The sequence below is a fragment of the Struthio camelus genome, chromosome 2 (assembly GCF_040807025.1).
Source record: "Struthio camelus isolate bStrCam1 chromosome 2, bStrCam1.hap1, whole genome shotgun sequence".
NCBI classification, from domain to species: Eukaryota; Metazoa; Chordata; class Aves; order Struthioniformes; family Struthionidae; genus Struthio; species Struthio camelus.
In genome coordinates, this window is record NC_090943.1 from 103,061,343 (window position 1) to 103,075,496 (window position 14,154).

At 47.7% G+C, this 14,154-nt stretch overlaps 1 long non-coding RNA gene across 1 annotated transcript in view; it reads left to right on the forward strand.

Moving 5' to 3' along the window:
• Window positions 1-991: 991 nt before the first annotated feature.
• The window catches only part of LOC138065985 (uncharacterized), a 151,172-nt gene continuing 138,009 nt past the window's right edge, over window positions 992-14,154 (forward strand). Inside the window, exons 1-2 of the long non-coding RNA XR_011139086.1 lie at window positions 992-1,020; window positions 5,127-5,306. This is a non-coding gene — a long non-coding RNA (uncharacterized lncRNA). The remainder of the gene's footprint in view (window positions 1,021-5,126; window positions 5,307-14,154) is intronic.

Genomic DNA, 14,154 nt, shown 5'->3' on the forward strand with positions numbered 1-14,154 from the left:
AAGTTATCTAAACCGCTGTAAAACTCAAGAGGCTGGGCTCTTTTGCACAGCATTTGGCAATTCTGCTTGCGGGGCCAGATTTGGGCACGCCACAGAAAACGGCACAAGTTAGTTCGCCGAGTCCAGCTCCCCATTTCTAGGGCTGCATCCCAGCTGAGTAATTGCCATGGCACAGGGGCATGCGTTGGGGCAAGCCGAAGTCACCCTCAGTCCCTGCGCGCGTGCGGAGCGCTCAGGGTGCGTGGAAAAAGGCTGGCGCAAGGGCGCTTTCAAGCCCTTCGAGCATCTGGCTCAGATCCAGCTGCAGATGATCCAAGAATGCCCTTTCCAGGTGTGGGCTGACACGGCGGCTGCCCAGGGAAGCTGGAAATTGCTGGGGGGAGGGGAGGGCAGGGGAGAGGAGGGGTTATTAGCACGGTTTGGCTTCGAAATGAGGGAAGGTTCAGGCGGGCTCTGGAGGAGCTGGGGTCACCCTCCCTGCTGGGAGGAGGCGCGTTTTCGGAGGCGCCCCCAGCTGCGGGTTGAGAGGGGCCGGGCCGGGCCGCGGTCAGCTGCCGCCACCGCCGCCGCCTCGGGAAGCCGCAGCCCTGCTGTCAGGCTGCAGACGTGCAGAACAGCTCACGCCAAGGCTGCGCAGTCACAGGTGATCTCTGGGTCTGCACATTTTCCAGCAGAGCTGGCAGCTGTTCGTGCGGTGTGCATGCTCCGCTGAGTCTCCAAAGAAGGAACTGGGCGGGCGTTTATCCAGTTGAGGCGGTTTCAAGGAGCGAAGGCAGGAAGGAAAATTACCGACTTTGACATATGTTGCTCCCTGCAGGTCTCTCTTATTATAGCCTGGCAGGATGTCAAGGTGCACAGACAGGACCCAGAGCTGTAACACCCGATGGCTGCTTCGCCTCCTGTCCCACCCCTTTCACACAGGCAGGAGTGGCACAACCCATTTCTGGCATACCAGGAAATCCTGGTTCTTGCTATTATCAAGCGGCGAGTGCATAGTTATACAACCTCGCACTGCCATCGGTAAGACCTGCGGGGGGGTGGGGGAATAGTTCACTCGGAAAAAAATGCTGCAGTGTACGGCAGCGGTTTTGACATGCTGGAATGAAACTTGGCTTAAGAGCACACAGGGAATTCGTTCGCCTGGTAGACGTGGCACTTAAACAAGAGATGAAATAAAATGGCAGCAGAAATCTTGGGAGATCTTTAGAGGCAGCTAGTGAACACAGGGGAACGTGTCTGCAGTCCTTCATGCAGGTCTCACTGCGCTGGGTGTCTGCAGCCTTCTAATAACTATTATTTATATCACTCTGTAGCTCTTTTGTCCTGTCAAAGACACCTGAGAAGCCAGGTCTGTGCGTAGTCCTACCCAGGGTAGGGCCTCCAGCTTGCTAAGGAAAAACGAGGACCTAGGGTTTAGTGGCCTGAAGTGTTTGTCAGCCGTTTGTGATGGCAGAAATCTATTTATTTTCCCAAGAATATTTGTCTGCTCTGCTGTGCCAAGAAGAATGTAATGTGGCATAGCAGCCATCCAGAATGATGGTAAATATTTGTTCCTGTTAAAAATCTTCTTGCAACATGCCTTAATATGCAGCATACACCTTTTTATACCTCCCGACTGGGAGCTAATGGGAAGGTCTGTGGTGTCTTTCTGTAACATCACACACTTAAGAACAGAGTCCGAAAGGGAGAGCTTATATGAGAGAAGTGGGAGAAATACACAGGCATCTCAAGAAGCATTAGGTGTATGCTAGATTAACACCTTTAATTCTCCCTCTTTGTCCCTGCCAAGGGCTTGACTTATAAACAAAATACCTTGAACCTTCCTCTTTGCAGACTCTGTCTTCTGGGGAAAGTTCCCCATCGCTCACTTTCATGCTATGCTTTCAGTCATTGTTTTCATAGTCTGTCAGCACAACCTTGAGAGAAAGGACTTTGGCTGAGAGCTGAACACACAGTACCAGCTGCACTGATTTCCATCTCCTGGTATGCAGCAGTGGACTTTTGTACTGTGCCTTCTTTGCCTCCCCCAGTTGGGTTGAAATCCCTTGCCAGAGGTTGTGCTGTGGTTACCTCTGACTCCTCTGTGCTGCTAAATTGAGTCAGCCGCGAGAAGTGGCAGGTTGGGGCCTCCTGCAGATCAGCTGCCAGGATGGGAACTGCTGGCCGGGCCCAGCCAGCCATGTGGGATGAGGGGACCGAAGGCATCAGAGGAATGCTGATATCCTAACGCGGTTTAGGGGGCGAGCGAGGGATGCTGGAACGAGAGAGCAGATCAGAGAAGAGGAGGAAGTGAGCAGGAAAGGGAGATACCATGTGATAGATGAGCAGGAGAGCAGAAGGGCAATGTAAAAAAAAAAACCCGAGGGATGGGCAGGATTTGAAGAATAAGGGCAGTAAAAGATGAGGGAGTGTTACAAGGGCCTAACTCTCTGAGGAGCTGGTAAGAAACTGGGCTCTATTTCTCCCATCTTCGATGGGGACTGCACTTTGAAAAGGGGAAAAAAAGGAAGCTATTTTAGTGATTATCTTTTTGAGGGGAGGGATTGTGAAATAGTCAGATTCTTGCACTGTGATTTCTTTCTTTGAATTCCTCTGGTTGTAGCAGTGCAGTAGATTACAAACAACAGCGCCATGCTTCCTGCTTCACCATGTGTTTTGCTGTCCTGTCCTTTTTTCCTCTCTGACTTTGGCAAGGAGAGAAGCAAAGCACAGAGAGCCTAGAAGTCACCCTCCTCCTTAAGGGTTTTACACTTTTTACACTGACCTCGTCACCCGCACAATGCAGTGTTGTTACCTGATAATTATGATGCTCTTTAGCCTTGAAAAAAGGTCTGTATGAAACACAGGCTCTTTGTGTGAAGAGGGGGAAATAGGGTGAACAAAGCACATAATGCCAGAATAGCAGCACGTCTGGAACAAACATTTGGAAGATGATGTGAAAAGGGAGATGTTCCAGGCTTCTTGACAAACACACTCAGGGCACAGGGACATGATCTGGAAAGTCCTTATTGTCATAGTCTCACTTGGCTGTAAGGTCTCTTCACAGCATCACATAGCCTGTAGATACCAGCGGCTGTTGACACCTTTCACCTGCCTACCCTTCTTGTGCCTCAGAAAAACGAATAAAACAATATCTCTACCTTGTCCACTTTCATGCTGCTGTTTTTCCTTCCAAAGTCTACCTAGCACACCTATTTTCTCTGGCACAATGTTGGTGAAGTTTTATTTGTACTCCAGGGGACTTAGAAGAATTAGGGTCAGCCTGACATGAGTGGAGTACTGTACTGAGATATTTACAGCTGTTTGCTACTCTTGCGTTGAGTATGAGACCAGCAGCAATTAGGATCCAGGCCAGTGCCTTCAGTGAATAATGGTCTTGGTTACTTGGAAATATCAGATGGATTCAGCTTTATGCAGTTGCTATGAGGAAAAAAGTTAAGTAAACAAAGAAAAAGAATAAGAGGAGGGAGTGGTGTTTTTTTATTGGCATAGTCAAGAAGGGCAGTCAAAAAGAGAGAAAAAAACTGGAAAACAATACCCTGGGTCCTCTCTTGCAGCCCACAGCACAGAACAGAATTTTTCTTTGCACATTTCCTGATGTTCGAAATCCTTTTCCTTGAACACTTTTGGTTCTAGTCCCTGAGAGACCTTCCTCAGAGACCAGCTTCATTATTTGGGTTTCCCACTGTTAAGATTTGTTTCTAATGCTTAAGATACAATCTTTATTGTCATGCAGTCCTGGCATCTCAGCTCTGCTAAGCACCCTCACATCTCAGGGGCTTCCGTAGCAGCTGATGGTATTCAACAGCACATCCCTGATGGTCAGCACATTGTGCTATTTTGAGGTTGTTCGTCTTTTATTAGAGGTATCCATGTGGTCCACCTGGTTTCCTTTGGGGGTATCCCCCCCAGATATGAACTCTGAAGTGGGCAAGTGAGATGTGAGATTATTTCTGGAGGTTTCCAGAGCTGCAACTCTGCCCTTTGCCTGTCACATATATACCATCCCCTCCTTCAGATAAGGGAGAAATACTTTCGATTCCTTGAAACAGTTTAATTTTGTCTTTCCTCTGATAAAAAAAATATCCGAAGGGAACTGATTATGCTGTGTCAGCACTACCTGGCTTCTAGCTGTGGAAAGCAGGAACTCAGCCACCTTTGCCAGATCAGCCTTGGAGTTGTAGTCTTTTAAATTTCTTTTCTTGCTTGGTAGTGTTCATCAGGCCTGGAACCAGGCGTGATGCAGACCAGCCCTGAGAGTCAAGGAGCTGTGCCTGGATTTTCGGGCATGTCTCTCTTTTTCTGGTCCAGATTAGCCCCCAGCACCGAGGAGAAGCTACGGCCCAAACCTTACTTAGCATGCCAGCTTTCAGAAAGAAAGCAAGCCTCTTTTTATGGCAGCACAGAATCCCTCTGAGGAGCGGCCAGGTCAAATGAAACCTGAGGTGAGCGGGGAGGCAGGACTTCTCCTTGCAGTGTGCTTTCCCTGTGCTTAGTAAGGGTTGCTTCCCCTCACAGCGTTCTCCGCAGTGGCCCACGTTTTCCTCTGGAGATGCAGCTCTGTAATGAGATCAAGATGGAGGGCAGCCTTTTAGAAATCCTTCAGCCTGCTCTAGAGATGGCGGAGGGTTGCCAGCGCAGCTGTTAGCGGGACAAAGTCGGGGTATTCTTGCCTTCTAGCAATGATGGAGCCGCTCCTTCCAGGGTAGCGTACTCTCACTGTGATGACACCAAAAAAGCGTTGGCTCCTCGCAGGCTGTTGGCACACGCAGTTCACTAGCACACTGGCAAGTTTTTAAGGTTTTGTCAGATGGGAACAGTGGTGAAGAAAAGAAAAGTGAAACCAGATGTTTTTCCTTACGGTTGCTTCATATTCATATGGGGGGGGGGGAGAGGCCATAAAAATGTCATAACCCTTGATCCCTGAGGCTCAGCATTATACTCTGCAAAACCCAGCACTATAAATCTGCACCTCTGCCTCGGCAGCCGCAGGTCTTGAAGGGGCGAGACCGTTGTGATAGCTGCGGGGGGAGAGCTTGCGTGTTTTACCAGCATAAACTGGAGGAAAAAGCGTTGTGAAAGTTAAAGCTGATAGGCTACTTTTATAGAATCAGTTATTTTTTCAGATTTCCCCTGGGGATATATCAGTGGAGAGTCCTGAGGCTGACCGGCAGGCTTAGAAATTTGGGATGCGTCTACACTGCAATCAATCTACCCTGCAGGCTGTGCCGACTGAGCAGAGTTAACTTTATACTCCCCGGCTTGGGTGCGCCTGTCAGCGCAGCCAGGGCAGCGCAGAGTTCCGGGTAAGGACTCACCACTGAAGTATTCACCCAGCTTCGCAGGCTGGGTTTTGTAGCTCTTGCTAAGCTCTGCTGCTGTAACTCCACCATTAATGGCACCTGAGGAGGGTACTGTCAACATCACTTGGGTACGTCCAACCCACACTCCAAGGCCAGCAGCGGTACAGAGGGACTGGCTGGCACTGGAGGAGAACTGCTGGGAAAAGTCTGACTCCAGTCACTTCTTTTTTCATAGCGGAGAGATGCATGTTATAGTCAGAAAATAACTCTGAGGAGTGCCAGGCAGCCCCGTTCCAGAGTAATTTGTGTATGTGAGAGAGTGAGAGCGTGGGGAAAGAGGAGAGGAAATGAAAGCTGTGTATACACATGCCTCAAGCCAAACAAGGATTTAAACAGAAAGCAGCTAGACCTAGAAAGACCTCTTCTGCCCTGCACAACAAGTACTGAGATAACTGAATGTCTCTCTTGATATTTCTTGGTATTTCCATGCTTGGTTGGTGCCTACATGTCAGGTGGAGTAGTAAGGAACGGCGTTCCCTAATCTGACACGAATTGTATCAGTGCTCACCTGCATTGCAGGGGCTGTAGCGGGAGGTGACTTGAGCCACCAACCTTGATTCTGAATCTGAATTTCCCTGCAAGGCCAAAATTGACTAGATTTATTCCTATTCTTAGAGATAACTTGCGTTACATCCCATAGGATACAGGTAGTTTGCTGTGTGTAGGTACACTGCTACTGTAACGAACTGGAGAATGAGAACAAGAGCAGCACGAAAGGTGGGGAGGGTGTGCAGACTCCAAGGGACAGGACAGGGGGCTTGAGCTCAGAAGATTTGGGTCTGGATCTGGGTTCAGCCAGAGACTCCAGTGGTTTCTGTGGTCAAATTCTGCAAAGCAGCTTTTGCTGTCTTCTTTTGAAAAACGAGCGTGCTGCCTCCCTTAGTCTCAGCTGGGTTCTGCCATTGCAAGCTGCTCAGGTATTACAACAGAGTGGCCCAATTGGTTACAAAAATTTTAAAAAGTATTTTCGTAAGCATTTAGTCATCCTATTAAATCAATAAATTCATGGAATGACTACAGCTTTTATTAAGTTTGCAGAATGTTTTACTTGTGAAGAGACTAAAAGTTTAAAAATTTTGTCACAGGAATTGCAGACATTTTATCTCACTACTTGACTTCTCAGTCACCCCACAAAGTGACTGCAAATTGGAGACATTCGCAGACTGCCTGTTTTGTAAGCCCTGGCCCTGTGGGCATCTTCATGCACTCTAGTTATCAAAAGTAGACTTTTCCGAGAGAAACTGTGCTTTCAGCAACTTTGCTTTGAGCAAGATATTCTCAAATGGAAGCCGTTCTTCCAGCCCTTCATCACTGATGATGTTTTCTAGACCTGTGATCTATCTTACTCCTCTCTTCTGGACTCTTTTCAGTTGGTTTGTTGTTGTTAAAGGGCCATGTTCAAAACTGGACAGTAGTCTGGGTGAGGCCTGGTTAGTACTAGGTAAGATGGAAGGATTACTTCACCTGTCCTGAAGGCTCTTCTCCTGTAGCATGTTGTCTGCCTTTTTCATAATGGTGTTGCATTGTTGACTGATATTCAGCGTATGACCCTGATCGTTCCCTGCAGAACTTCTACCTAACCAGTTGCTTCTTCATCCTATATTTGGGAGCTTGTGTATTTCTGCCTAAATATAGTACCTTGTTTTGGGGCCAGTGTAATTGCAGTCTCTTTTTTCTTTTGGTGATTGTTTCTTTGATTTTCCTGCTGATGAGGCTATGGAAAGAAATTTTTATGATTGATTCAGACAGTTTTCAATATTCATTTGGTGGAAGTTGGCTTGGCTAATGGATTTGCAGTGGGCCAGAGGACTGTAAGACAAACAGAGGCAGATGTTACGGGCAAGACTGAAATGTCTTTCTGGTGTTACAGTAGACTCAGTTGTGAAAATACCAGTTAGCTGTGTCACGTGATGGGTGTCACTGACTGGCTTTAGAAGTAATTACAAAAGATTGCATGGCTGTAGAAATGAACATAAGATTAGTTTTACATCTCTCTCTGAGTTAGTGAGTTAGTAATAGCCAGAGGGTAAGGATTTCATGTGCCTACCTATTATCTTCTGTCATTTTGCAAAATGACTGAAAACTTTAGCCAGTTTGCGAAATGACTGGTTTCACAATATGAGTACGTAATGTATGTGCTTTAAAAGGCTACTACAACTGAAATGGAGCAGTGACTCGGCTCGACAGCAGAGCGTGAAAGATGAAATTCTTCTGAGGAGAGAAGAGTACGCTCACTTCTGTCAAATATTCTCCCTGCCACTATTACAGCATAGTACTTTGAAGCCATTAGTGAGGAAAGAATGGCCTTTAGACTTTTACGAGCCTGGAAACTCCCCTAGCACTGCCGTTTCTTACTGTTAAAAAAATCTTCCCCTCACCCCCACCCATTTGTCGCTGTTCCTTTTGCTTTAGTTCAGCACAGCAGAACTTCTCCAGGATTAAAAAACACTCGTTCTGCAATGCAAGGGTTGGGAGAGGAGAGTGTTTCTGGGCAACTGATGAGCTGGGGTGAAATAGTGTTGGGAAAGAGAGCACAATGTTCTTTTCTTTTTATGGAAAGTGATATATTACTATAGACCACAGTAATCCAAGGTCTGCTCTTAGCTGCTGCATGATTAGCAAACAGGCCCCACTTGTGCTGTACTGACCATTTGTGCAGCTGTGGTAGACATGGGGATGTCAATTAATCTTGATTTGTGCTACAGGGTTACTTCATATGAGAGGAAATTTATCATTGGATTTGATTTCAGTGTATATAGATGGACATCACGCTGTCTTTTCAGGGAAAAGTACAGACCTCTGCTGTGTCAGACAAGTCCTTGGTCCTCACTGGAACTACCCTGGCAAATTCCCTCTCTTCTTGGGAGCCCTAACTCAGCTCAAAAGATGGAGCAATCATCACATGGTACAAAACATTTTGCAAACTTTGCCCAGTCTATCCCTGTGTCACACCCATCTTAGGGAAAAGAAAAAAGAAGGCTTTTGCTTAGCCATATAAATGGTTGTAATTATAATTTGCATGGCAGCTCAAGCTTTGTGAGATGCAGGGTAAACACAGAGACAGGTCAGGTCCTGGTTCTGCATCAGAGAGCACAAAGTCTGTGTAGATAAAACAAACAAAAAGACAAAAAAGATGTAGGCAAGCACACCCTCTGAGAAGAGACATATGTCATGTTTTAGTATTCCTTCTGCCGCCATACTCAATCAGAGGAAAATCAGTTTAGCTTCAAAATGTCAAGCTCAAAGAAAAAAAATAAACACAAAACCAAAAATGTGGCATTCTTTTTCCTTGCTTCTTTTGCAAGATGATATTTCTGCAAAAGAATGAGGCTCTTCGCTCTGAGGTGCAAAGAAAAAATACAGAATAATGCGACTTGTGGCAAAACCATGAAAGCTGACAAACTGTTTCTCAGTCCAGTACCCAAGTATACCTGTTCTGCTGTAGTAGATCTTCCTTCTTTGTCCCGTATACCAGCCCCTGCTGCATGGCTATACACTCCCCAGGGACCAGACCGCTTTCACATTGGTTCGAGGCAGCACATACTGGCTAGTCCAGTCAGTACGGGTCTAAGCAGGGAAGATGGAGCAGCACAGGCTTCAGCAAAGACTGTTCAGGGACCTGGAGAACTCACTGCGTTTGTGAGCCGGGGCTGAAGTCCTTGCTGCTGTGCATATGCTGCAATTGCTCCCTGCCTGACCTCGCTAGGCTGCAGCTCGCTCAAGTATGCCAGCCATGCTGATTGTAATGTGGAGATCACTGTATGTGAGCCAGAGGAGAAAATAGCCAGGCAGATGGTGCTATATTAAGGAGAGTGTCTCAGAATTGTCTGCTGGGATTCTCCGGGGGCAAGGGCTCGCCTTGGCCTCACTTGCTCTCTGCCTTCCACACCACCTCCTCATTTTCTGCCCCTTTCTCCCTTATAGATCCTCCCTCACTTAGGAAACCTCCCTCACTTAGGTAACAGAGGACCTGAAGAATCCTCCGTCCATCAGGAGTTTGGGGGAAGGTGAAACCTGGGTGTACAAAGCCCGGGCCCCTGTCTGCGTTCAGACAAGCGTGAGGCCCCTCCATTCCCGTGCCCCCAGCGCCAGCTCTCTGCGCTGCCGCAGGTTTCCGGGCAGGACCCAAAGCAGCAGTTCTCCGCAGGGATGGGCTGGCACAGGCAAGGGAGGGCCTCTTAATCTTCCTTGTCAGCAGTCAGCTTTCTTCTCTTCAGACCTCATGGGGGAAGGACTTGCAGCAGCATGTTTTTCTTCCTTCTCTCCCAGCCTCAGCTCCTCTCCTCCCCCCCCCTGCCCCCCCACAGTTCCCAGTCAGTACCAGCTCCACCAGTTATCTGTGCCTCCCCTTTGGTTCCCAGCTAAGCTCCACTGAGCAGGGCAGCAGGCAGGGGTGGGAGGGGAGGACAGTGACAAGACACAGCTGCTGGTTGCTCCTTAGCAGCTTGGAGAGTGGCCTCTAGTGACCACTAGCAGAGCGGGCTGGGCATGGACCGCTGCATGACAGGACAAAGGGCACTCTGCATCCTTTCAGGAGGTCAGTGTGCACTCCCCGGGGTCACCTTTTGTAAACAAGCAAGACCCATCTAGTACAGAAAACAAATGGGAGAAGAAAAAGCTTAGGCTAATGCAACTGAAGGGCTTGAAAATGATATTTTGCATTATTACCATTAAACATTTTTGGTGGCACTGAATCGCTAGTGTTTCCTAGAGCAGGGAAGACAGAAGGATGCTGGGTGGAGGTACCTTTCCCCCATCTCCTTTCCAGGCCTGCTGGCATACAAGGCCCTAAGTCGGGTGCCTTTTCCTGCCCTTTGTAATATCCTAAGGATACTCTAAGGAAGGCAGCTGGAGGCATGTGGAGTGGTCATCCTCCTTTATCAGTGCAGGCATCTGGTGTTCAGAGGCCTCAGAAAGGAAAGGAGCTGCCTGGTCAGATGTGATAGGAGCTTCACTGTGGCGTGGCTGGGCTGTGGCTGGGCTCCGTAGCAGGTCACTGCACAAAACTTGCCTTTAGGGAAGCCCGGGAGCTGTTCTGGGTTATGGTGTTTCGGGCACGGATGTTCAGGACCTAAGATGTACAGAGAGAAGATTGGCTCCTTTCACCACTTAAGCGCAGTCAGGGTGTGAAAGGATCAAAGATGGAAATATCGGGATTCTTCGGGGTGGGTGCCAACAAAGACCGTGGAAGAGGAAAAAGCACAGCAGCAACACGGGAACAATTGCACAGTGACTCAGAGAAACTACAAAAGGCATGTGGGACAGTGGCCATGATTTGCTCTTTATGACACACATCATACTTAGCTCTACTGGTTTAAGAATTACTTTACAATCTGTGAATGATTTTCATTACATTCCTTGTCCATACAACCTTTTCACATTTTTTCCATATTAAATTTGACAGGTCTTTAAGTGCTTGATTGTCACAGAAAAAGAATTTTGATTTTTCTGGCTCCTGAACATTTCAAAATCCTGTCCACAACATGGCTCCAAGATAATTTTTGGAGTGTTAGTTGTTTAAATAGGATGCTTCCGGGACTGCTTTAAATATGATGCATCTGGTACCTCTTCATTATCACTGTTGCCAAGGGGTATTTTGCACTAACACTTAGTGGACCTTTCTGTAGGACCCAGTTTCTTACTCCGAGTGATTCTGAAACCGCTATAACTCTGTGGCTAGTAAAAGGGCAAGTGAGATCCCTGGCTGCAGGATGTAAAGAGTCCGTGTTTGAGAAAAGGAAATACTCATTATGTTGTAAAAAGCAATGTGACCTGCCATCTATACAATGCTGTGCAGTTATGGTCATCCGCGTTCAAAAAAGATTGATTCACACTGGAACAGGTGCAAAGAAAGGCTGCAGGGAGGATTAGGGTGTTGGAGAGCCCATGTGATAAAAGTAGACTGAAAGAGCTTGGCTTATTTAGTCCAGCACCATGAAGGCTGGGAGAGGGATATGATTCCTCTCTATAAATATATCCTGGAGGTTAATGCTAAGGAGGAAGAGGAGCTATTTAAGTTAAAGGACAATGCTGACACAAAAGCAAATAGGTATAACAAACTCGCCATGCGTAAACTGAGGTGGGAAGTTAGGTAAATGTTAGGCGTTGCAAAACAGACTTCTCGCGTGGGTGAGGGAGGTTTACGAGGCAGACTGTATCGCGGCAGGTAGCTGTGAGAGTGGGAGCTGGACACAGCGGCCCCGTGTGCTTACGGTCCCGGCGGCAGAGAGACCGCAGCCTGACCCTTCCCGAAGTGCTGGCACGGGCACGTGCCACGGGGAAGAAGTGCAGGGTAGGAGCATCTGCAGCTCCCTGCTGTGAGGCCCTAAGGGCCCCTCCAGCCCCGGCACGTCCTTCAGTTTGCCGAGGAAGGTGGCTCGCGGTGGCTCGCGATGCAAATGTTCACTGTCACCAGCCCTATCAGTCAGAACAGCAATAATATTCTCAATTTGTCTGTCTGGGAAGGGGAGAAGCAGAGGCACTGTTGAGACACGGCATGCCGGCGTGCTGCTGTGTTTTGTAGCCGGAAGAGGAGAGGTAGCATCAGCACGAGGTTTCCCAGTAGTGATTTCGGATGGGGGGGTTGGGGGGGTGGGGGGAGGTAGGTGCACGCGGCCGGTTGCCGGCCGCACGGGACATGCAGCTGGCACTGTGGGGCTCGCCGGCGTCCCCGCGCTGGAGGGAGCAGCACGTGGTCGCGGACGGCCAGGCTGGGCTGTCCCCGTGGAGCGGTGCACATTGTGTTCCCGGGGCAGGGCGACATCAGCCTCTGGATTTAGCCCATCGTCGAGGAGATCTCTCTGGGTGTGTCTGTCACTCGAAATCACTCATATCATGTTATGCTTCAAATCTGCGACTCGCACTTCAGATCTCGCTGCCTGAAAATGTTGGCAATGTGCTGGGACAAATAAGTTGCTCTCGGTGATCAGAGCCGAGTCACTGTTGGCTTCCCAGTCCTGTTTTATTTCCACTCTATGTCATATGCTCATAGTGTTAAGAAACTTCACCTTAGGGTTTGCATGCCTGGATCAGCTGGGATGGAGAAGAGCAGCCTATCGCATTTCTGTCTCCTACCAGAACTGCGCTCAGCAGATGAAGAAGTAGTCGAACCTGCCTTTCGTCTCCGGGAAAATCCTGTTGCTTACTTTTGGGGCAATCTGTTAATACTGTGCTCTGAACATGGTGCATCTTCAGCAGCCACAGTGTCAGTCTGAGAACGAGATCACATAAAGCAATGGACATCACACCTAGATGGCAGGGGCAGTTTTTATTGCTCCTTGCGAAACAAAGCACCAGGGTCACAAGTATCCCAGCCTGTGTGTTACAGGGCTTTTATTATATTTTACTTTATTTTTCTCCTCTCTGTTTTCATTACATGAAGCTGAGGGCAAGCCACAGAATGAATATTTCACTAAGGACTTCCACTGAGCTGTTAAATGAGGGTATCTGCCAGAGATCTAATTCTTACATCTCCAGGAGAATAGCTGAGCAGGATGGTGGATGGCTCATTCAAGATGAGACATTACAACACTTTTATTCCTGGCATAGGACTGTATGTGGCTGCATTGCCTGTGGGTAGGTGCTTGGCTAACAGTGGCTTCTTTAATGGGAGATTGTTCTTTCCTTTTTCTTTCTTTCTTTCTTTTTTTTTTTTAAATACCTTTTCTCTTGCCTTGCCCTATGAGTTTTGCTTGTTGGGACATCCTGTATCAAAAAGGGGCTCTTTAATGCATGTGCTAGAAACCTGCTGCCCTCTAATGGCTGCCTATATCTGCGAGCGTTGTGACAGCACAATATTTGTTCATTCAGTGTAAAAAAACCCGCCTAGCTCAGAGTTTTTCCCAGCAGTTTCATAGTGTGAGACAAGTCTCTGTAGAGGGAGTCTGGCGAAATCCCTTCATTACTCCTCGTGACATAATGTGCCTCTTTCCCTTCTGTTCACCTAGTGCCTATTTCATCTTTTGCTTCTGCAGTGTCACATCCTGCTGAAATCCTGTTAGGAAAATACTTGCCTTTTCTAGCTGCATTACATGCAGTTTAGGGGACAGACAAAAGAAAAGAACAGTGCAGCCGTTGAACCCCATCAGGTTTCTGCAGACCACAGGAGGCCTGCAGACTATAGTCTGAGAGATACTGGACTTGCCAAACACTTTTAGGGAATTCAGACAGCTCTGTTTGTAAAACGCTTTAGTGTGGTCATGGACACGCATAGTGTCAACTTCTGCTAGTTTACTCCAGACATGTAATAATGTCTGTTCTGTTCTGAGAAAGCTATCAGTGCCCTGCCTGACTTGTTGACTTGGAGGGATTACATTTCTTACCAAGTGGAGACCATGCAGTTTACTGTTGAATGGCTTGCTGCTACTTATCTACGGGTAAGGTACAGCGTGTTGCTCTCTCACAAGCATTTCCTCAAACAGAACGGGTTCTCTGAAAAGCCCGGTGCTCATCACATGTTGTTAAGTTCTTTTGGTTTTCTCCACAAAAGGAAAATCTTTAAGGCTGCCTGGAGGTACACTGCTTCTACTGCAGAGGCACAAGGAAAGAAGTAAAATATCTGGGAGGAATTTTGCAGATGAGTTAATGATCAGTGGAATATAAGGAACGGTACTGACACAGCCTGCATCTCTTTGCCAAGGAATCTAGCATCCTACTGAGGAATGGAGGTCATAAGTGACAGGGGAAAATGAAAGATGAACTGCAGTTAAGGAGACAAACAAATACTCCGAGAGCTATTGGAGGAAAATTCCAGGGGCTGGAGCCTAACTTCATTCATAGCTTTCTCACTCTT